Raw genomic sequence first — 23,844 nt, 5'->3', positions numbered from 1 at the left:
TAGAAGCGGAAAGAGAATCTGGATACCAGAATCTGGATAGGATGATAGACCTGGATGGAGTAAATATCATAGAAATTTCTGTGAGATACTGGAAAGAGGAGGATCCTAGAAATAACAGTGAGGAACACAAGGTAAACCTATTCCTCCTCCTACATGAGTAAGTAGGAGTATGAGCAAATGAAGGAATATTCTTGCCTGTAGGGTGGCCTGGAATGCATTGTCTTCTGAGTTAGCCAGATTTCCATCACTGCATGGAAAAGGAAAGAGACTGTAATTCCAGAAGGGATAGGGACCAGACCTATGATTTCATTAGTACAAGAAACTTTGAGGTGAGGAAACTACTGATTCAGACTTATACCTTCTCACCAAATTATAGACTTAAACACTTGCACAGGAAATTGACATGTTAAGTGATTTACCCAGGGTCACACAGTCAGTGTATAAAAGGGGAGGATGAAGAAATTGAGGCAAACAGGGTTAAGGAACTTGCCTAAAGTCACATACCTCATAAGAATCTAAGTCTAGATCTGAACCCAGGAAGATGTCTTCCTGACTCCAGGCCCAGCACGGCACCCACTGCACCACCTAGCTGCCCATTTAGGAAAGCATACCTTGTCTAGTCAAAAAATGAGAACGAAGAGTTGTCAAAAGAATTCAAAACTATTACTACTGTATGAACCCTCTATATCAGTAAGTGAAATGCTTTCACTTCTTTCCCTTATGAAAGCCTCTGCATTCTGGCTTTCAATAATAATCAAGTTTAACCAACTGAAACCATTCTCATCAAAGTCACCAATGGTCTATTAACTGTCAAATCTAATGGTCATAGTCCTAATCCTTCTCAACACAGATATGCTTGACGTTGACATTGCTGACCACCTTTTTCTGCATATTCTTTCCTCTCCAGTTTTTTTTTTTTTTATGATTCTACTCACTTCTCATTGGCCTCCTATCTGTTCTACCACTCTTCAGGCTCTTTTACTAGGTGCTCCCCAAGGTTATCCCAGTTCCCTTTCTCTTATACTTCTATACCAGAGGTGGTATATATATACCTGTGGCCCTCTAGGTCCTCAAGTGTCGGGCCTTTGACCAAATCCAAACTTCACAGAACAAATTCCCTTAATAAAAGGATTCCATTTAGATTCAGTCAGTGGGTCACACTTGAGACCTAGAAAGCTACATGTGGTCGCAAGGCCAAAGGTTCCCCACCCCTGCTCTATACTTTCTTTTTTGATAACATCATCAGCTTCCACAGGTTTAATACAGTTTTATAGTTCTTTGGGCATAGATTCAAATTGTTCTCCAGAATGTCTGGATCAGTTCACAACTCCAACAGTGCATTAGTGATCCAATTTTTCCACATCTTCTCCAACATTTATCATTTTCTTGTTTTGTCATATTAACCAATCTGATAGGTGTGAGGTAGTACCCCACAGTTGATTTAATTAGCATTTCTCTAATCAAGTGATTTAGAGCATTTTTCATATAACTATGGATAGCTTTGAGTTCTAAAAAATAGTCGTTCATATCCTTTGACCATTTATCAACTGGGAAACGATCTGTCTTATTATAAATTTGACACAGTACTCTATATATTTGACAGATGAGGCCTTTAAAAAATTTATATATAATATATATTTATATATAGCTATAAAATTTTTTCTAAGTTTTTTGCTTTCCTTCTAATCTGGACAGCATTGGTTTTGTTCAAGCAAAATTTTTTTTAATTTCATGTAATCAAAATCATTGATTTTATATCCCTTAATGCACTTTATCTTCCCTTATCCAAAGATCTGATAGGTAAAATTTTCCATGCTCCCAGAACTGGCTTATGATATCGCTGTTTATGTCTAAATCATGTACTCATTTTGACCTTATCTTGGTATATAGTGTGATATGTTGGTCTATACTCTAGTTTCTGCCAAAATGCTTTCCAGTTTTCTCAGCAGTTTTTGTTAAACAGCAAATTCTTATTCAAAAAGTCTGGATCTTTAAAGTTATCAAACAAATACAGATTACTATGGTTGTTTCTGTGATAGTAATGGAATATAAAGATTCCCCTGTATTGGCTTGGTTTTCAAATTGATTGTGTTAAAACCCAGAGCTTGTTAATCCCACCTGTGGGATGGACTTGTTGATGTGAAAAGAGAGTCCTGAACTGGGAGGAGCTGGTGACGTAGATTTGGAGAGACACAAGAGAGAGGCAGAAGACCTTTTTGGAAGCAGCACCTCGTGGAGGCAGAGAGAGAGACTGAGAGAATTGCTGGGGGCCACTTTGAATTGCCCTGGACTTTTGAGACCTGCCCCCTGAGCTGCCAAGGACTGAGGAGACATGGCTGTTTTGCTGGTACTTTGTCTGTCTGTTTTGATGTTGTTTTGCCAGATTTGTCCACTGGTGAAAGACAGTCCTTTTGTTGAAGAAGTCCTGGAACCTGGCTGTTGGCTAAGAGCTCCTGAGACTGTCCTGCAGACAGAGAGTGAATGCTGTCCACTGGTGAAGGGCAGTGCTGTTGTTGCAGGGGTCTGGAGACTGTCCTGCAGACAGAGTGAATACTGTCCACTGGTGAAGGACAGTGCTGTTGTTGCAGGGGTCTGGGAACCTTTCTGTTGGTTCAGAAGCCCTGAAGAAGGATTTACTTGTTGTATGTTTACAGAAATCCTGGGAGAGGGTTTTGCTAATGTTTTCAGGGGTTCTAGGACTGCTCTGCAGACAGAGGATGAATTAATGAAGAGACTGGCAATGTATCTTGTGGCCTTGCTAAGCCTTGTCTCCCCAGGAACTAAGATTGCTGAGAACTTGCCTAGTGTCAAGATGAAGAAAAGACCTCCATTTGGGTATTAAGTGCTGTGCTTAAACTTGATGTAACTCTCGGTAGATTCAATTGTGATCCAGGGGTGGGGAACTTTTGACCTTTTTGTGTTCTATGGTTGAACAAATGAATGTACTTTACTTAGATTGGAAACTAATCTCCATTTGAGAAGAGGGGCTTTGTGGTGGACTAAATGAAGTTACAGCCTAGGGGTGGAGTAGTATTTAGAACAGGGACTTTGTAATTGATTGAATGATTGGAAGGTCCTGGGGTGGGGTAGTACTTGGAGATTATTTAATCATACTTAGTAAATGCTGTATTTTGAATGATGTCATGTTTTGATCTTCTCTGTTTTTGGTTTGTCACTGAATAAAATGGAGAGCACCTATGCTGGTATTTTGAACCTTGGGAAGTTGCCTTTGCTTTCCATTACATTACAGATACTCAGCACCACATCCAGAAATAATAACTGGCCGTGTAACCTTGAGCAAGTTACTTAACCCCAATTGCTTATTAAAAAAATAAATAAATAAATAAATTTTTAAAAATAGACTAACTGAAATGGCAAAAGAGACATAAAAAGCCAATGAAGAAAAGAATGCCTTAAAAACTGAACTGCCCAGATGGAAAAGGAGTTTCAAAAACTCACAGAAGAGAGTAATTCGTTCAAAATTAGATTAGAGCAAATGGAAGCCAATGACTTTATGAGAAATCAAGATACTGTTAGATCTAAACAAATGAAAAGATAGACGGCAATGTAAAGTATCTCACTGGAAAAACCATTGACCTGGAAAATAGATCCAGGAGAGATAATTTAAAAATTATTGGATAACATGAAAGCCATGATCAAAAAAAGAGCCTAGAAATCATCCTTCAAGAAATTCTGAAGGAAAGCTGCCCTGATATTCTAGAACCAGAGGGCAAAACAGAAATTGAAAGAAATGACAGATCACCTCTTGAAAAAATCCCAAAAACAAAACTCCTAGGAATATTATATCCAAATTCCAGAGTTCCGAGGTCAAGGAGAAAATATTACAAGCTATCAGGAAGAAACAATTTGAGTATTGTGGAAACACAATCAGGATACCAGAACATCTAGAAGCTTCTACACTAAGGGATTGAAGAGCTTGGAATATGATATTCCAGAGGTCAAAGGAGCTAGGATTAAAACCAAGAATCACCTACCCAGTAAAACTGAGTAAAATGCTTCAGGGGAAAATATGGTCATTCAATTAAATAGAGGACTTCAAAGAATTCTTGATGAAAAAAAACAGAGCTGAACAGAAAATATGACTTTCAAATACAAGCAAGAGAAGCATAAGGAGGTAAACAGGAAAAAAAAATCATAAGGAACTCATTAAAGTTGAACTACTTACATGCCTACATGGAAAAACAATAATTGTAACTTGAGACTTTTCTCAGTATGAAGATAGTTGAAGGGAATATATGTGTGTATACATATGTATGTATGTATGTATATTAGTGTGCATGTGTGTATAAATACATATGTTATTGTGTATATATGTGTGTACATGTATATGTAGACAGAGGGCAGTTGAATAGGAAGGGATGATATCTAAAAAATAAAATTAAGAGGTGAGAGAGGAATATAATGAGAGGAAAAAGAGAGAGATAGAATAGGGTAAATTAATGCATATAAAAAAGGCAAGAGAAAACTGTTACAATGGAAGGGAAGAACAGGAAGGTGAAAGGGAATGGGTCAACCTTACTCTCACTGAATTTGGCTTAAGGAGGGAATAACATACATAAGGAGAGTATCTTACCATATAGTAAAGTAGGGAGGAAGGCATAAGAGGGGGGATGATAGAAGGGAGGGCAGATTAGAGGAAAGGGTAGTTAGACGCACATACTTTTGAAAAGGGGCAGGGTCAAAGTAGAAAACAGAATAAGTGGGGTGTGGGATAGGATGGAAGGAAATATAGTTAATCTTTCACAATATAACTATTATGGAAATGTTTTGCATAACTACACATGTACAACCTATATTGAATTGCTTATCTTCCCAGTAGGGATGTGTGAGGAGGGAAGGGAAAGAATCTGGAAATCAAAGTTTTAAAAACAAATGGTTTTAAAAAAAAAAACAACTGTTTTTTTTTACATGCAACTGGGAAATAAGATATACAGGCACTGGGGGCTAGAAATCCATCTTGCCCTACTAAAAAGTTAGGGAGGGATGGGGGAGGATATAAGAGAGAGCAGATTGGGTTCACTATCTTGGGGTGGGGGGATAGGGGAAAGATGGGGAAAAAAATTTGTAACTCAAAATCTTGTGGAAATGGATGTTAAAAACGAAAAGTAAATTTAAAAATTAAAAAATAAATGAAAAGCAGAATTGGTCAAATGCAAAAAGAGATCCAAAAAATCACTGAAGAAAATAATTGCTTAAAAATTAGAATGGAGCAAATGGAAGCTAACGACTTTATGAGAAATCAAGAAATTATAAAACAAAACCAAAAGAATGAAAAATTAGAAGACAATGAGAAATATTTCATTGAAAATATCAAGAGATGATATTTCTTCTATTACTATATGAGCTATCAGCTAGCCATATTGACAATGACAACCTAATCAGATATTATAAGAAATCATCAAACAAATATAAAATATCAATATTATTTAAAATACAGATTTACATTCACTATCATTAAAGACAAAGAAAATATTGGGTCTTGCAGGCAGTTGGTGGCACAGTGAATAGAGCAATAGGCCTAGAATTAGGGAGATCTGAGTTTATATCTAGCCTCAGATACTTACTAGCTGTGTGACCCTGAGTAAGTCATTTAACCTGTTTGCCCCAGTTTCTTTAACTGTAAAAAAAGGAATGATCACAATAACTACCTAGAAGCATTGTTGTGAGGATCAAATTAGACAACATTTATAAATGTAGAGTGCCTGGCACATAGTAAACACTACATAAATGTGCATTCCCTTCCCTTCTCTTCCCCTTTCCCTTAAGATATTAGCTAATTATAGCATAAAGCTATATCATGACTAACAAGCCATTTAAAAACTAAATTGTTGTAGCCAAGAACAATGTAACCTTTCGGAAACTTATTTTATGAACTTGTCTAAAAATGTTCAAAATGAAGACTTGCAGTGGAGTTTAATGCCTTTTGATAATGTGTGTGTGTACACACATAAATAATTTCCAGTCAGTTTACAAAAACTTACTGATAGAAGATGGAAAATTGCTACTTGATTTTGAAGCAAAATCTTTGCCTAACTGGCAACAAGGGGAGGGACTAAAACTGTGATTTTACAGGCAGAGAAATCTCCTGAACAAGGAAATCAGTACAATTCTTTTCCTCTGAAACTTATGAACTTAAAGAGAGCGCTGAGGGATCTGAGTGCCCTTGGTCACAAAGCCAGGAAGTATCAAAGCTGGAACCTGAATCCTCTAAACCAGGCCTGCACAACAAATGGCCCATGGGTCACTTGTGGACTGCCAAAGAATTTTGGGAGGTCTGTGAAAAATGTGAAGGTTGTAAAAGAAAGTAAAGATGTAATGAGTGCTTCGTCCATGCCCTATTTGACCTGTCTTCCACTAGTCACTATTATGCCTATCATGTAACTTGGTGGGTGGGCTGCCACTGCTCACTTTCTCCTGTTAGTCATGTAACACACAACAACCAACCATCTGTTTCTAGTCTGAGAGGGGTTCTTTCCACTGTGTTTTTGGTCATTACTGGTGCTGAACAGGGACAAAGTAAGTGTAGTCACACACCACTACAAGTGATGCCCACTATGCAATGAGCAGCAACAACATGAGGGTTTCTTCCCCTCCCTCACTGCGCAGAAGCCCTCCAAGTCACAAGTGTCTGGTGCTCTCTCCAAGGTCAGACAACTCAACTGTGTATTTTTTTGTAGGTGAGCAGTTGCTATGGAGTTTTTTTGGTTGTAACATTAAAGTTTTTGGGGTGGTTTCATAAAATGGGTGATAAAAAGAAACCAAAGATCAAATCAGAACATAAAGTATTTAATCCAGAGCAGACAAAAAGATACTTGTTTACTTACATGAGAGAGAAAATATTGTGCCCTGTTTGCCAATAAGTAATAGTCACTCCAAAGGAATACAATATTCATTGCCATTTCGAATCAAAAGATATTGACTTAAGCTAACTGGACACCAATGAAAAACAAATTAAAGTGTCCAAATTGTTGAAAAAATTCAATGGGGAACAATGGTTTTTCAAAAAACTAAACTCAGAAAATGAGGCAGCTACTAAGGTTAGTTTTCAGATTTCTAAAGAAATCGATTTCAAACATGAGTCCAGAGTACAATAAACTGTGCTGACAAGAAGTGTGGTACATCCCATTAACTAAATGTAAAACAGTAAGAAAACCTGAAAAACTGTATTAAAACATGTACCACTTAGCAAAGTAATTTTTTAATACTGTCATTTAATGATAAATAAAAATCTTAAGTAATAAGTATAATTATTTTATATTAATCAAAATTTCCCTTTTCAAAAATATGGTTTATTTGCAAAATGGTTTAATCATTAATTATACCTTTACTTGGAAAATAAGCTGTTAAAAAGCTATCTGAGGCCTGAGGTAGTTTAGCCTATTTTAATTTTGGCCCCTACCTACTACCAAGTTGGGCAGGTCTGCTCTAAACCATGTTGTTTCTCTTGATGAATGGGACTAAAAAATAAGTATCAATCTGTTGGTTAACAAGTATTTATTAAGCATGTACTATATGCCAGAGCCAGTGTATATCCCCAGACAAGAAAAGCAAAATGTCACCATCCTCGTGGAGCACTCACCTAGTAGGGAACATAGAGACAAAATGCAAATGAATACATACAAATAAGTCTTATGCAGGATAAATAGGAAATAATCAACAAAGCAAAAGCACTATAATTAAGAGGAACTGAGAAAAGCTTCCTTTGAAAGGTGAGGTTTTAGCTGGGACTTGAAGGAAGTCAGAGGATGCAGAAATGAGGCTAAGCATTCTAGGTACAGTAGCATGATTTAGAAAATTCAACTAGAGATGTACTTCTTTCATTTGGATCTATATACCCATAAGTTTCCTTTTTCGATTATGACAGACATAAAAGAAAGTATCAAAATAAACTGCTCCATTAAAAAAATGAAGTCTTTTCAATCAAAACACTCTTACTAAAATATTAATTTTATTGAGCACAAAAAGGCTTTTTGTATAGTTCATACATAAAATAATTTTTTAAATATTATTTCTTCTTTATTCCATCCTTCTTCATTTTTACTGTGTGCTTTATAATACCCATGATAACATACAGTAGTACATGTATATAACTTAGAAACATACATAAATTGCAGTGCACACTCAGCATTTTTTTTAATTGATAGAGTGAATGAGCAATCACAGCTTGGAAACCACTGTCAGTTATTGAAAAAGTAAACTAGGGATGAATAAGACATAGGATCATTTTGTATTTTTCTTTTTTTCTGATGTTGACATGACTAAATCATTCATTCGCATGAATAGAGGCAAGTAGGTAGTATTGCCAGATAGAGCTGTGACACTTACAAACTGTGCAACCCTGGTGTGGGCAAGTCATTAAGCCTCTCCCATTCTGATCTCCCTCAACTGTAAGTATTGTTAATATCAATATTAGATGACAAAGATAAAGCATTTTCTATACCTTAAAGCACCATATAAATGATAGCTATTATAATAATAACTATTATCATTAATACTGGCCAACTTTTAGTTGTTAAGACTCTCCATACTTAGCTATAATAGGTGTCAGAAAGCAAACACACTAGGTCACCAGGACTACACTTTTTCTTATTAGCTGTGTGAAGAATGTGAATGAATCTCAGACTCATAAATTTGTCATAACTTGACATACAGTAGGTACTTAATACATATTTTATGGCATAGAATTATAATTGTAGAGAAATGTGCTACATTACTGTTTTCTCTTAAAATGCTAAATAATCCTTGTGATTAGACCAAACAGCTACAGTTAAGTATCACTTTTCACTTAATGGGCAGATACTAAAATTATAGATCCCTATTAGGAAATAATCAGGTTATAAAGAGATGTCAATGAACAGTCAAACTGATGCCAATTACCACAGGCATTTAAAATGTTAATTCCCACAAATGACTGAATTCTTCACTGAAAAGAAGTGAGTTATAGGAATTTTGAATATAAGATAATGTAATTCATAAGTTATATTATTTCTTGGTGGTCAGATCTGCTATCATTCCCACAAGTAAATTTTCTTAGCTCTTTGTACTTGCTAGAACCACTGGGGCTCAGAGCAAGAGTTTTATAGTGAACAGGGCAAATGAAACCGAAAAATAGTAAGCTGTCCAATAGTATAGGAAGAATTCATTCCTAAACTTGCTATATTCTAGAAACTGGGAATTACAGGGTTAAAGGTAAGACTTGCTTAAGATACCATGATTCACACATAACCAGCAGAGGGAAGCAAAGGCCAAACTGAGAAAGGGCAAAAGCAACCTGGGCATGATCATGAGGTGAGTGCCTGTAGTTGGACAATCACAAAACTGTCATAAAGCCTAAAAGAGGTCCCATTTATATATGTACCCTATGATACATTTTGATACTGAAACCCAACATCAAATGGGGAAAAAATAAACATAAGGGACTCTGATATCAGGCTAAGATTCTCTGAGATGAAGCTAATTTGTACTTAGAACCCTTCTGAGCAAAGGATATGGGATGACTGTCACAGTTCTTTCATGCATTCTCACCTCTTTTAGGACATAGTTCCTCAAATTCTCGTCTTTACTGTCCACAGTGAAAAGCAAAAAAAAAAAAGTTCTATATATAATAAGCACTCAATAAATTTAAATCACATAAAACTTAACTATTAAAAAACACGCATGTTATGACTACACATAAATAAACCTATATCAAATTGCTTACTGTCTCAGGGAGGAGGAAGAAAAAGGAGAAAATTTGGAACGCAAAATTTTATTTTAAAAATGAATGCGTAAAAAATTATTTTTACATGTACTTGGAAAAAATAAAATACTACTTAAAAGAAAAAAAACACTTAATAATATTAAATGAAGGAAGTGGAGCCAAGATGGCGGATAAGAAGCACGACCTTCCCGCAGCTCCGGCTTCCACCCTCCCCAATCCATGTAAAAAGGGGACTCTAAACAAACTTTGGAGCTGCAGAACCCACAAAATGACAAAGAGAAGCTAACCTCCCACTGAGGACAGCCCAGCAGGCTGGCAGGAATAGGCCAGCCCAGTGCTCTGGGGGACGAGCCCAGCCCTGCCTAGGCTTTAGCCCCAGGGTGGGCCTGACCAGCCATGGCCAGAGGGACTCCAGATCAGCAGCAGCTGTGGCCATTTCCAGATTTGTCAACAAATAGACACAAAGGACAAAGTGAGAGGTCAGTACATTCTGGACTTTGGGACCAGTAAGTGGGAGTGCATGGCTTTTAGCCCCAGGGCGAAAAACCACTGAGACTCCTGCACAGCCAGCCAGTGTCACCTGGCGGCTTCAGCTCTTGGCCTGCAGAGTGTAGGGGGAACCAAGCACCAGTCTGAGGGGTAATTGCTCTTGCTTTAACCTGCTTGGATCTGGATTGCAGTCTAGGGTGGAGCTTCTGGGGTGTGTGTCCAGCTTGCCAGAGCGTGTGGAGACCTCAAAGAGGGTACCCATCTAATACCTCTGGCAGCTGAGAAAACCCCAGCGTTTGGGACGAAAGCTCCCCTGTCTGGTGGCAGAGTCCTACTGTGGTAAAAAGCCCAAAAGTCAAGTAACTGAGTGGCAAAATGAGCAGGCAAAGGAAACAAAGCAGACAGAAGATTTCAACAATACACTCCTATTTTGGGGACAAAAAGGAGCAAAGCATGGAACAGGAGGAAAACAGTGAAGTCAGAACTCCTGCACCAAAAGCTTCAAAGGAAAATACAAGCTGGTTACAGGGCATAGAGGACCTTAAGAAAGATTTTGAAAACCAAATAAGAGAAGTGGAGGAAAAATTGTTAAGAGAAATGAGAACAATGCAAGAAAATTATGAAATGAGAGTCAACAGCCTGACTGAGGAAAATAATACCTTAAAAAACAGACTGACTCAAATGGCAAAGGAAGCCCAAAAAGGCAATGAGGAGAAGAATGCCTTAAAAAGACAAATTTGCCAGATGGAAAAAGAATCTCAAAAGCTCAGTGAGGAGAATCATTGTATCAGAATTAGATTGGAGAAAATGGAAGCTAATGATTTTATGAGAAATCAAGATACTGTTAAAAAGATCCAAACAAATGAAAGAATAGAAGGCAATGTGAAATATCTCATGGGAAAAACCACTGACCTGGAAAATAGATCCAGGAGAGATAATTTAAAAATTATTGGACTGCCTGAAAGCCATGACCAAAGTAAGAACCTAGAAATCATCCTCCAGGAAGTTCTCAAAAACTGTCCTGATGTTTTAGAACCAGAGGGCAAAATAGAGGTTGAAAGAATCCACCGATCACCCCCTGAAAAAGATACCAAAAAGAAAACTCCTAGGATTATTATAGCCAGGTTCCAGAATTCCCAGATTAAGGAGAGAATATTACAAGCAGCCAGGAAGAAACAATTTTAATATTGTGGAAAAACAATCAGGATAACGCAGGATCTGGCAGCGTCTATACTGAGGGATCAAAGGGCTTGGAATATGATATTCCGGAGGGCAAAGGAGCTGGGATTAAAACCAAGAGTCACCTACCCAGCAAAACTGACTATCATGTTTCAGGAGAAAATATGGTCATTCAGTGGAATAGAGGACTTCCAAGCATTCTTGCTGAAAAAAACAGAGTTGAATAGAAAATTTAACATTCAGATACAAGAAGCAAGAGAAGCATGAGAAGGTAAACAGGGAAAAGGAATCATAAAGAACTTATCAAAGTTGAACTATTAACATTCCTACATGGAAAAACAATAATTGTAACTTATGAGACTTTTCTCTGTAGTTGAAGGGATTAGAAATATATATATTTGTCTATATGAGGGTATATGGGCATATGAATACATATGTGAATGTGTGTGTATATGTTTACAGGTATACTTAGATAGAGGGCACAGGACCAATTCAACAGGAAGGAATGATACTTAAAAGGTGAAATTAAGAGCTGAGAGGAATACAATGAGAGGAGATGGGGAGAGACAGATTGGGGTAAACTAGAAGAGGCAAAGGAAAATGGTTACAATGGAGGGGAAAAATAGGAAGGCAAAAGGGAATGGGTCAACCTTATTCCCATTGAATTTGGCTTGAGGAGGGAGTGAAATACACACTAAATAGGGTATTTCACCCTCCAGGAGAATAGGGGGGGAAGGGGATGAGAAGGGGGATGATAGAAGGGAGGGTAGGCTAGGGGGGAGGGAAGCTGGAAGCACTCACTTTTGAAAATAGACGGGATCAAAGTAGAGAATAGAACAAGTGGGAGGTGGGATAGGAGGGAGGGAAATGTAGTCAGTCTTTTACAATATATCTACTATGTTATTGTTTTGCATTAGCCACACATGTACAACCTATACTGAACTATGTATATTCCCAGTAAGGGTGGGTGACAAGGAAGGAAGGGAATGAATCTGGAATTGAAAGTTTTAAAATCAAATATTCAAATATATATATATATATATATATATATAAACTATTATTAATACTATCTTACATGTAATTGGGAAATAAGATATACAGGCACTGAGGCATAGAGATCCACTGGAAAAGTAGAAAGGGGTATGGGAGAAAATATGGGAGAGAGCAGATTGGAGGAGGGGATATCCTATGGGACTGCTATTTTGGGGCAGTGGGTAGGGGAAAAACGGGGAGAAAATTTGTAACTCAAAATCTGGCGGAAATGAATGATGTAAATCAGAAGTTAATAAAAGATTAAAAATAATAATAATAATAATATTAAATGAAATAAGCACTATGACGACAGATGGATCACTACTGGCTGGAAAAGTCAAGAAAGGTTTTCTGTAGGAGGTAGCACTTGAACTGGACCTTAGAGAACTTAAAGAGATGAAAGGCATTCTATTGGAGGGAAGAGAATAAGAAAAGATTTGGAGGTCAAAATATACATGACGTGATTAGTAAACAGTAAAAACACACTGCAAGTTGGAAAGACAGATTGAACCTAGACTAAAGAGGACCTTAATTTGGGCTTTACTTCTGAATTCACAGATATCGAAGGAATGAAATAAATAAAATTAGTAATTTAGTAAATTACTATGTCAGTGAGTCAGAACAGCACAGGGGGCAGAGTCAGGAAAACTTGGGTTCAAATATACCAATGACATATATTTATTATCTGTCTGATGCTGAGAATGTTATTGAACCTCTCAGTGTCCCAAATAATACCCAAAAACTTTAAGTTGAAAGTTGGTGCTGATATGAATTGAGAGATGTGTTTTCCCCACTGTTAAGTTTCCTATGCCAATGAAACCACAGGTCCAGTTCAAAACATCAACATGGTGGTAGAAGAGGCAATTTAGAGTAAGAGAACAGCACTAGAGAAAGGAAGATCAGTTAAAAGGCTATTAGAATAATCCAAGCATGAAGTGGCACAGAGCTGGATTAAAAGGATAACAGTATGACTATGCTTTTAGAAAAGTTACAGCCCTTGTCTCCCAATGGATGAGAGAGGCATAATTTATTCTGACACCAGTCCATAAAGCCTGGATCTAGCAAGGTGACCAGGACAAACCTAGGAAATATATCTGCACAAACTGGATTACAAACTCTCCTGACAAAACAACAAAATAGAAAAATAGAGGGCAGAATAGTAACACTAGGTCAGATTACAATCATAGCAGTAGGGGTAATAGTAAGAATCAGGTTAGTAAGATAAGACTATGCCAGCAGAGAAAAAGCTTTTTCAGATCCCACCAGGCAGACCTGGATTTGGGTCCAAGCATTATCCTGGCTAAGCTTCAAGAGAATCATCAATAGGCTGGCTTCCAATTAATACTGTGTTACCCCGATAATAAGACCTATCCCGAAAATAAGCCCTCCCCTTACTGTGTAAGATTCCTCTAAAATAAGCCCTCCCCCGAAAATAAGCCATATTGAGATTGCTACTGTAGTGAAGGTGATCCCCTGCGCTACACGCTACATTACGGTATCCTCTGTATGCACCGTCCCCCCTCCCCCGTGAAACGCACGCCACGCTCCGAGCTGCATTCAATCAGAGCTGCAGCAGTGAGCGCATCATCCTGTTCTTCCCCAGTGATTTGCTTATTGAATAAAGGTACATTTTTTTGTTCACATTTACCTGTTTATTAAAATTGCTGTCAATGTTCATTAAAATAAGCCCTCCCCTGAAAATAAGCCCTCTGGTGTTTTTCTGTCCAAAAAAATTTAATAAGACTGTCTTATTATCGGGGAAACATGGTAAATGTTTCAGCCACAAAACATTCAAAGACTTCTTACCAAAAAGGTGGTCATTTAAGTCAGTGGAAGGAGGAACCACATTGATAAATTGCAGAATCTTACACTGAATATATTTGTGTAGTGCTTTACAAAAGTACTTTCACATACATTCTCTCATTTGAACCTTATAAGAATGCTATCTGGCAAGTAGAATAGGTATTATCCTGATTTTAGAGATAAAAATTGAGGTTTTGAGAGATTAACTTACTCTCATGGTTACAAATCTCATTAGTGGCAGAACCAAAATAAAAACTGAGGGACTCAGACATCAGTTTTTAACTATACTTCACATGAGAAAACTGTTAGTAAGTGACCTATCATGTACAAAAATCTGCAGAAATGGTTTCTTCATCTGTAAAATGAAGGAATACTAATAAATTATTTCTAAGTTGTCTTCCTTCAAAGCTAAGCTTAAATACAGCTTCATATGTAAGTTCTATCCTGATGACCCCAAATTGCCAGTGTCAAGTCAGTCAATAAGCATTTTTTATTAAAAAATTTTTGTTGTTAAAATATAGGTAAGTGGCTCCAGAAATGTTTGTCTGAGTTTGTTATCACCCAATCTTAATAACAAAACATACAGTATACAGTGGCTTTAAGCAGCCCAAGACTTACAGAATTATGGGTTTTTTTTGGGGGGGGTTGTCTTTTTGGAGGGGGGAAGGCAGGGCAATTGAGGTTAAGTAACTTGCCCACGTTCACACAGGATTTACAGAATGATGAAAAATACAATGCAAGCTACAAGAGTTTATAAAAGCAAAAGCTGAAAAGAAAACCTGGGGAGCATGTAATATTTCTTAATACTGGTATAATGGCAGTAGTAGCTTAACAAATATATGTATTTGCATACACCTATATAGTACCCATTAGAGAACCTTTTCAATTATTTGGTAACCAAAGAGGTACAATAGCATTCATCCTTGGTGAATTATCAAGTTATTTGTAAAATGAACACAGTACATAATAGAACTATTATAAACTTCACTTATGCCTTTCACTTATTGCCATTCTGCAATAAAAAATGAAATGTTTCTTCCAGGAGCATTCCCTTAGCTCTTGATTTTTACAAGGACAGCCAACAAGCTTTGTTTTTTAATAATACATTTCATTTTTGGTATATGTGTCTTACTATAGCTTCTACATTTAGCCACTGTGAGTGTTAAGACTCTTGTTCATGTATCTCAAAAATATGATTATTTAAGAAAGGGCCTAGGTTGAAAAGAAAGCCATAGAGCTCAGATGGGGATATTCTAGGGCCACTGTACTTTGACCAAGGTTTGAACATGACTAGATATTTTAGGAAATTCCTTTTAAGAAGTATTTTTTTTCCAATTACATGTAAACTAGATTTTTAGCTTAGGAACTTTCCAAGGATCCTATATTTGTCTCATCTTACAGGTTTTGCCAGAAAGATAGTAAGCTTATTAAGATTTTGTAACCCTGTGCTTCCTACCCCTGCAGTCCTCATTAATTCACTGACTGCTGTTCTCATTCTTAGAGTAGTAGATGAGTCTCTTAAACAGCCCCAAATCTGGTTTTGTGCTTAATGACAGCTCCCTCTTCTGTATGGCTACAAATATAGAAAAGAGAGCCTTATGCCCAGAGGAAGCTTTAGAGTTCGTGCAGCTCTTGGGTGGAGGCACAGTAGAAGCATAGTACCTACTGGGACTGTCCATGAAACTTCCCTTTGGTTTCTTGAATATGGAATATGAAAAGTAAAAAGCTGGTAGGGCGTAATGGTGAGCTAGAAATGGCTACACAAGATAGCAGAAGATGCATATTCTACCTTTCAAGACCATGAGGTTCCTATCTCTTACTTGTCTGGATAAAGATAGGTAGGGATAAAAACCCTGTCATCTATTTATTTGTTGGGTGGCAAATGTGGCAATTACAAATGACGATTCTTAAAATGAATCAATCATTCAAAATTCTATCGTGACAAATTAGAGAAAGGATATGAGAGATATTTCATTAAAATTGATCAGCTAAGACAACCAAAGGCAAAAAACCTAATATTTTATTTTACTATTTTACTAATAGAAATAAATGGACAATATTTAGATCTATACTTTTTGCTGGGTAGATATGCAATGGATGAATTATTGGTTTCTGGAATCCTTAAAAATTACATTTGAGCACTTCTTTATAATATTTTATCTTCAAACATGACCCATCATGGACACCAATTTTACTATCAAGGTTGTTTGCAGCAAGTTGGGCAGCTAGGTGGCATAGTGGATAGAGCACTAGTTTTGGAGTCAGGAGGACCTGAGTTCAAATCCAACCTCAGACACTTGACACATACTAGTTGTGTGACCTTAGACAAGTCACTTAACCCTGAATGCCTCATCAGAGTGAGAGAGACAGAGACAGAGAGACAGAGAGAGAGAGAGAGAGAGAGACAGAGAGAGAGAGAGAGAGACAGAGACAGAGACAGAGACAGAGAGAAAGTGATGGAGTTTGGGATTTGGGTAAGCCAGCTGAAACTTTCACAGCAAGGCCTTGGTCATTATTGGAGTCAACCTTGTTCCATATTCTCTTTATTGATGAGAGGGCTTCCTCCTAGGCTCCTGTTTAGGTTGACTTTCCTAAGAAGTCTTCTCAGATCCACTTGGCTTTCACTGAAAGTAATTATCACATTCATGACATGAGTTTATGGAAACTCATCAATAAATCTGGACTGAGGTTTCAGGGAGATACTCTGAAGATCAGAGACCATAACCTGTGGCTTTCAGTGAGCAGATCTTTAACAGTTACATGCATGGGCATGTTTTATGCATGTTTTAATTGTGCAGCCTAAAGTGTTTTAGTATGATAAGCTTTTTTGAGCAACAAAAGTACTGAGCAAAGTGGAAGATGTAGAGGTGGTAGAGGTAGTGAAGGTGGTGGAGGGGTGGAAGAGGCAGAAGATGAGGAGGAGAAGGAAGAGGAGAAGGAAGAAGGAGAACTACAGGCTGCAGTGTCACAGGTGGGAATAAGGACAATGATTCTCTAATAGTGGTCTGAGGTTGAGCTAGGTCCTCTGGTAGCTGAGCCCTCAAGTGACATGTTTTATGCCAATCCTGGCAAGAGGAATGATTGAGGCAGAGGTCTGAGAGATCTTCAATGCTTGCTGGAGCTTGGAGAATTCATGTTCCAGCTTGTCAACCCGCTGTCTGATCAGGCTGAGTTTAGGGAAGTAGACATAAGATGGAAATAGGCAGTCCTTCAACATCTCTAAATTCTGTTTAATACTGCTCTGGCAATACCACTACAAAGACCATACCCTCTTTGTTAAGAATTTCATTGGATTCTTCATGTTGGAAAATATGACGCTCCAGGCTAATGTCTGCCAACTTTGGCCAGAACCCATGTTAGTGGGAGGGGTTATTATCATCCTTTCAGATGGAGATAAGAGTTGGAGATGAAGAAGGAGAGGAAGGAGGAGAAGGAGGAGAAGAAATGGTATTTCTTTCTTTTTTTCTTTTTTAAAGCAATTGGGGTTAAGTAACTTGCTCAAGCTTACACAGCCAGTTATTTCTGTGTGTGGTACTAAGTATCTGAGCCCAGATTTGATCCCAGGTCTCCTGATACTGGGGCCTGCGCTCTTACTCACTGCGCCACCTGGCTGCCCCTAAGCAATTGGGGTTAAGTAACTTGCTCAAGGTTACGCGGCCAGGTGTTTCTGGGTGGGTGCTAAGTGTCTGAGCCCAGATTCGATCCCAGGTCATCCCAACTCTGGGGCAGGTGCTCTTACTCGCTGTGCTACCTGGCCGCCCTGGTATTTCTTTATTTTTATTTTTTCTGAATAACATTTTGGCTCTGGCTCTCAACTTCCTTCTTCTCTAGTATTGTTTGGCCATTTTTTAGTATAACCCAGGAGGTAAATAAGAGTCTGGACAATGTCCTCTCTGTCAATAAACATTTATTAAATATTCACTAAGTGCCAGGCACTATGCTAAGCACTGGGGGTAGAAAAAAGAAGCAAAAGACAGCCCCTGCCCACAAGGAATCTAATGGGGAGTGTGGGGGAACAAACAAATAAATATGTACAAACATGCTAATACAGGATAAAAAGAAAATAATAAAAAGGAAGGCACTAGAATTAAGAGGGATTGGGAAAATTGGGACCTGAAAGAAATCAGGGAAGCCAGAAGGTAGAGATGAGAAGGAAGAGCATTCTAAGCATACAGAACCATCAGAGAAAATTCCAGGAGGCAAGAGATGGAGTGTGTTGTTCCTGAAATAGTCGGGAGGCTAGTGTCACTGAATCAAAGAGTACATGGAGTGTAAAATGTAAGGAAACTGTAGGGGGGTAGGAGAATATGTTGTGAAAGGTTTTGAATGCCAAACAGAAAATTTTGTATCTGATGCTGAAAATGATAGAAAACCATGGAAGTTTATTGAGTAGGATAGCTGACATGGTCAGACCAGCACTTTAGAAAAATCATTTTGTGGCTGAATGGAGGATGGATTAGAATAGGGAAAGAGTATCTTCCTCCTTCACAGGAAATTATTTTCTATTTATTTTGCAAATATTTTGTTCTTACTAATCTATGTTTGCACTGTTCTATCTCACGCCCAAAAAGAATATAAGCTCCTTGAGGGTAGAAGCCACTTATTTTTATCTTCTGAAACAGGATTGTGTATGACAAAAGTGCTTACACTTAACCAAATATTTGTTGAATGAATTAATGATCCCTTCTCGTTCTGACACTGAGACAGAAATTGCAAGAGATGAGAGTAGAGGAGATTGTTGGGGTTAGGATGAAAGAAATGCAATGAAATGTATGAGTGAATTCCCTCCATCTATTTCTCAAATCATGATTATGCTATTGCTAATTGTATTCACATTGAAATTAAACTATGGTCTTTATAATCTAGTCAGCTATAATAGTCAGCTCCCAAAGATCAGTGACTTAACTCCTAGCATGGATTTAGAACCCAGAAGGTAGTCAGTGCATAACTAGGGTGAAGAAGAAAAACTCAAAAACTTAAGAATAGTCTGATGAAAATCTGGAGTGGCTGGAGATTTCTGGATTTTTTTCTGTGTGACCTGGCTCTGAAGCTTGGGGGTCTAAATGGATTTATATAAGAAAAGGCATCATTGTTTGAATACTGCCTCCCACCAGCTGTTTTTCTCTCTAGTTCAGATATTTAAATGGAACTTGCTCCATGGGCCAAACATAATCTATTCACATTTTTCAAGCCCTGACTCCTTGTTTGAATGTTAGGCTGAGGTCAGAATTCTTGTGCCCTTTTCCAGAGACAAACTGACTTTAGGACAGGCATGCAACTGCAAAATGCTGTTCGGTGCAATAAATATGAAAATACTTACATTCCCTGGGGGATTATAAAGCATAAATCATGTCTCTAAAGAGTTAGGACAAGCTTACATGAAAAGCATTCTAAGTGGAAAATTTAAAATAAATATAAGGTGACTAATACTGCAATCTCTCACCAAGTCCTGATCCAAAAAATTTGGCCACTGATTTAATACATTCTAGTGTATTAGAATTACCAACCTGAAAAACCAAATAGTAAAATGATGAACAGACATTATAAGATTCACTAATCTGTCTAAATGTATTTCAGTTCCACACATTTGTTGAATTGGTCAAAGCAGCTGCTTTGTTTTTTATGAATCCTAGTATTTTTTTTTTATGCAGTTTAAAAGAATCATCAACAGGAGGATTCTCTCTTTAAGCCTGAAATAAAGTACAGCTGTGACATCCTGCTGTGAATCTGGATCCATTCATCAGGTTAATATTAACAGATTTGGGGATGGGATGTAGGGGAGGTGAAAGCAAATGCTCAGAAGAGCAAGGAGTCAAGGGATTATTACCCTTTAGCTAAGGCCATAAAAGGAACATTGAAATAGTTATGAGTTCAATAGTTGTTTGCTTGGTGAATACAAGAGTTTATTTAAGGGATACTAGTAATTATGATTAAGTTCACTCTCAATTATTAAAAGCATGCTAGATTATAAAGACCATAGCTAAACATTAACTCCCTCTGACTTATAAACTGACAATGTTAAGGCTACAACAGAATTCAGAGACCATCCAATTCAATCTCCTCACACTGAAGCTTGCTAATGGTATGTCTCAACTTTTGCTACTCCCAATCACAAAGTGCACAAATCATTACATGATTCCTCAGTCTGACTACTGAGACTGAGCCTTGTATTCCTGGATGTGTATGTGTCTGTCTTCCTTGGAAACTCCCCTCCTTTTATTTTAACTTGGAATTACAGAATCTTAAGAGTTGGAAATACCTTTAGTGGTCATCTAGTACAACTTCCTCCCACACAATGTAATAATTCTTTCTATAATATCAATTCACCTAATGAACATTTAATAAATGTTTGCATAATAAGTGACTAATACTGATGGAGATACTAAGTTTAGATATAGTCCCTGCCCTATTGGAGCTTAAAGTCTAATATATGGATCTACAGAAATAGCATAAAAATAGCATATAAAAATGCCTGAGAGGTGAAGATAAATGACTATGTTTTCTGAATTTAATTGAAATGTCATGTTAGGTCAGAAAGAGGAAAGATAATTAATGATTATAGATAGGATCAGGGAATTTTTAATGTAGAAGACGGAATTTGGTTGAGCTTTAAAGGTGGTGGTCCTTTAAAGAGATCCAATAGGCAGTAAGAGTGTAGAAGGTATTCCAAGTATAGCGATCAATATAAGCAAAGACCTGTCCATAAGAAAGCAGTTAGGCATATAGCAGGAATGGTGAGTAATACAATCTGGCTGGAATATCATGTACATAAAGGAATCATCATATATTGATGACTGAAAAATCATTTATTATGCACTGATTTTACACCAAGGAGTATGGTAAGTGTTAGAGATGGAGAGAAGATAGTCCTTGCTCTCAAAGAAATCATACTCTAATTGAGGGAGTGTAGCAGCAAGCACCCCAAGTGTCCTCAGGGTTTGCTGCCTGAGGTTCTTGGATCTGCTTTGTTAAAGGAAAGCAACTCAAAATGGGTTAACAAGCTTACTTTAGTCAGTCACAGATGTATCATTTACCTAGTTCAGGGGAAAGAGGTTAGCACCCCGAACTTCAAAGTATACAGACAGAATTATCAAGACAGAGAAACAGATCAAGTAGACAGATTTCCAAACTGTCCAACCATTACATCCATACCCAATCAACATCTGGGTTTTTCAAAGCCGGCGGGCTCTGGACAACGGCTTCCCAGAATCCATATCAAATCACAGAACACTTCTCAAAGTGAGCCCCCAAAATAAAGCTACACATCAGGGCTTATATAGCCTTCTCCTGGCTCAGAGAATGTAACAACCTTTTGGACCCACTGGCCAATCAAAAAGTATCAGCTGAAAAACAAGCCTCCCACCCCAAGCTCCAGGTGCACTTTAGCCTAGGGGCAGGGAAGATCTTTAAATTTGCATTTCCATTACAGGGAGATGATAGTCACTTTCTCAACCTGCTACAGTGACTCATCTAGTTTTCTATTCTGGCCTGCCTCTACCCAGAACCTATCAGTAACAATTACAACTCATCCTTTTTCCTGGGATTGGTTAACAGTAGTGCCAAAATTGCTAATGAATCTCCAGTGTTCTGATCTCCACACAACTGCTTCTTCCTCTGTAAATTATTAACCTATTTTGAGTGGCTGTGGATATTATTTAGAGTCTTTGTCCTGCACAAAGGAAATTCTGCTACCTATCATTCAAGAAACAGACTTTCTTTCTGTATTGTATCATTTTCATCATTATTGGACCAATTCTCAACATTAATTTCTCGCCACTTCCACCCCAGAATTTTTTTCTTTAGGACTTTCTTCCTGAAACTTCGTAAAATTTAGAGTAGTACTAAAGAGAAATGGAAGGTTGTGGTTTTCTTTTTACTAAAAGTCTTCAAGTCTAGGTTGGCTAACCACTCATCAGGGATGTTGTTCAGGTTAGATGGGATAGCCTCTGAGGTGCCTTCCCAGATTTTATCATATTTCTTCAGCACCATCTAAAAACATTTCACCCTTTCTCATAATCTGGATTATCATGAAGTTTTTCTCAAACCTTTCACCTCTTCTAGCAGGGAGACTGTCTGTACTTGTACAATTCCTGGCACATAGTAGATGCTTAATAAACTATTCCTGATTGATTAACATAACCAAATGATGATCATATCTAAGAACAAAAAAGTCTTTTGTGGGTTACTGGAACAATTATTTTAGTCTTGACACCGTTTGTATATCTAAACAAACTAATAACTTTTCAAAATTCTCCTTGAAAAACCATGAAAAAATGTTTTTGTGATTATATATGGTGATTCTGTCTAGTGAATGCTTGTTCCTCCAGCCACTAACAAAAGCCTCTACTCTCAAACATATGCTTTCATAATGCATTATTCGTAACTGCTACAAACTCTTCCTTCCCTATTACCTCTCCAGGAGTCTAGCCTCATTTCCAATATATTATTATCCCAACCTCAATTCACACCTCTCCCAGGCCCTTCCCTTTTCCCCTCCCAATCACACAATTTCAAAGTTGAAAGGGACCCCAGGGATCATCCAGTCCAAACAATACCTGAAAAAAACTATCTGGGAAGATCTTCAATAAACCCAGCAAAGAGAATAAAGCCTAATCCATTCCAATCATTAGAAAGTTTTTTCTGAAAACAAAGCCTCAATTTGCCTCCAGCAACTTTCAACCAGAGCACCAGTCTCTGCCCTCAGGGAGCAGATAGGACCAGTAATTCCTCTCACACCACATCTTCTCCAAGACTTATTTTTCACTGGTTAAACATCTTTAGTTCCTTTAACAGAACTTCATCAGGCACAGAATTTAGGACTTTCACTTTTCCCTCCTCTAAACACCCTATTACTTCGTGCTTTCTAGCATGCAGTATCCAGAACTGACCATGCTACTCTAGAAGGTTGATCAGGGAGGTGTGTATAATGTGTATAATGAGAATTCTGTCTATATTCTCAGAAATTAAGTCTCTTTTATTTCAGGTCAAAATCACATCTATGTTGCTTATGCTTTTATTGAGATTATTGAAAAAAATTAAATTAATAAAAAGTCTACTATAAATAAAACTCCCTTTAATGTCAATCTTTTCCTCACTTTTTCCCCTCATCTTCTTACCTTAAACCCTAGAAAACAGCACATCACCACTATTTCTATTAAGGTTTTCCTTTTCCCATCACTCCTTTTTCCCTTTCTTAGCCTCTATGTGTGAAGAGTAGCAACCTATTTCTTGCTCCCTAGCACCACTTCCAGGCGATGCATTTATCATTATAACTCTAATTATCTGAATTTGATTTCTATACATTTGATTGTACAAATTCTCCAATTACCGTGACCACCACTTATCTCTCCAGAACCCTCTTCTATCTTCCTAAATTATTTCATTAATTTGGTTCCCATTTTTGCATCTCTCAATCTTATCTTCTAACATCTTTAATAGTATCTTCTATGCCAAGCCATCTAACAAATGCATCACAAAGCTCTATTCAATCCTACTATCATCTCCACTCTTCATCTGCTCACAAGTGGATTTTACACTATTGTACAACTAATTATTTAGTTATTTTAAATACTTCATATTCTTCTATGTTGGGGGTCCTACAGCAATACAGAGGCTTTCTG

At 37.5% G+C, this 23,844-nt stretch overlaps 1 protein-coding gene and 1 pseudogene across 2 annotated transcripts in view; both read right to left on the bottom strand.

The window, feature by feature from the left end:
* STX8 (syntaxin 8) overlaps positions 1–23,844 on the bottom strand; it is a 279,491-nt gene that overhangs the window by 139,179 nt on the left and 116,468 nt on the right. The window lies entirely within an intron of this gene.
* Positions 15,700–23,115, bottom strand: LOC138150338 (proline-rich protein 11-like; annotated as a pseudogene).

This window comes from Petaurus breviceps, unplaced genomic scaffold (genome assembly GCF_028583685.1).
Source record: "Petaurus breviceps papuanus isolate PSGF00001 unplaced genomic scaffold, PetGlider_PUasm1.0 90865, whole genome shotgun sequence".
In the NCBI taxonomy this organism is placed as follows: domain Eukaryota; kingdom Metazoa; phylum Chordata; class Mammalia; order Diprotodontia; family Petauridae; genus Petaurus; species Petaurus breviceps.
Note: the sequence above shows the minus strand (reverse complement) of the source record. Positions and strands in the feature narration are given on the sequence as shown.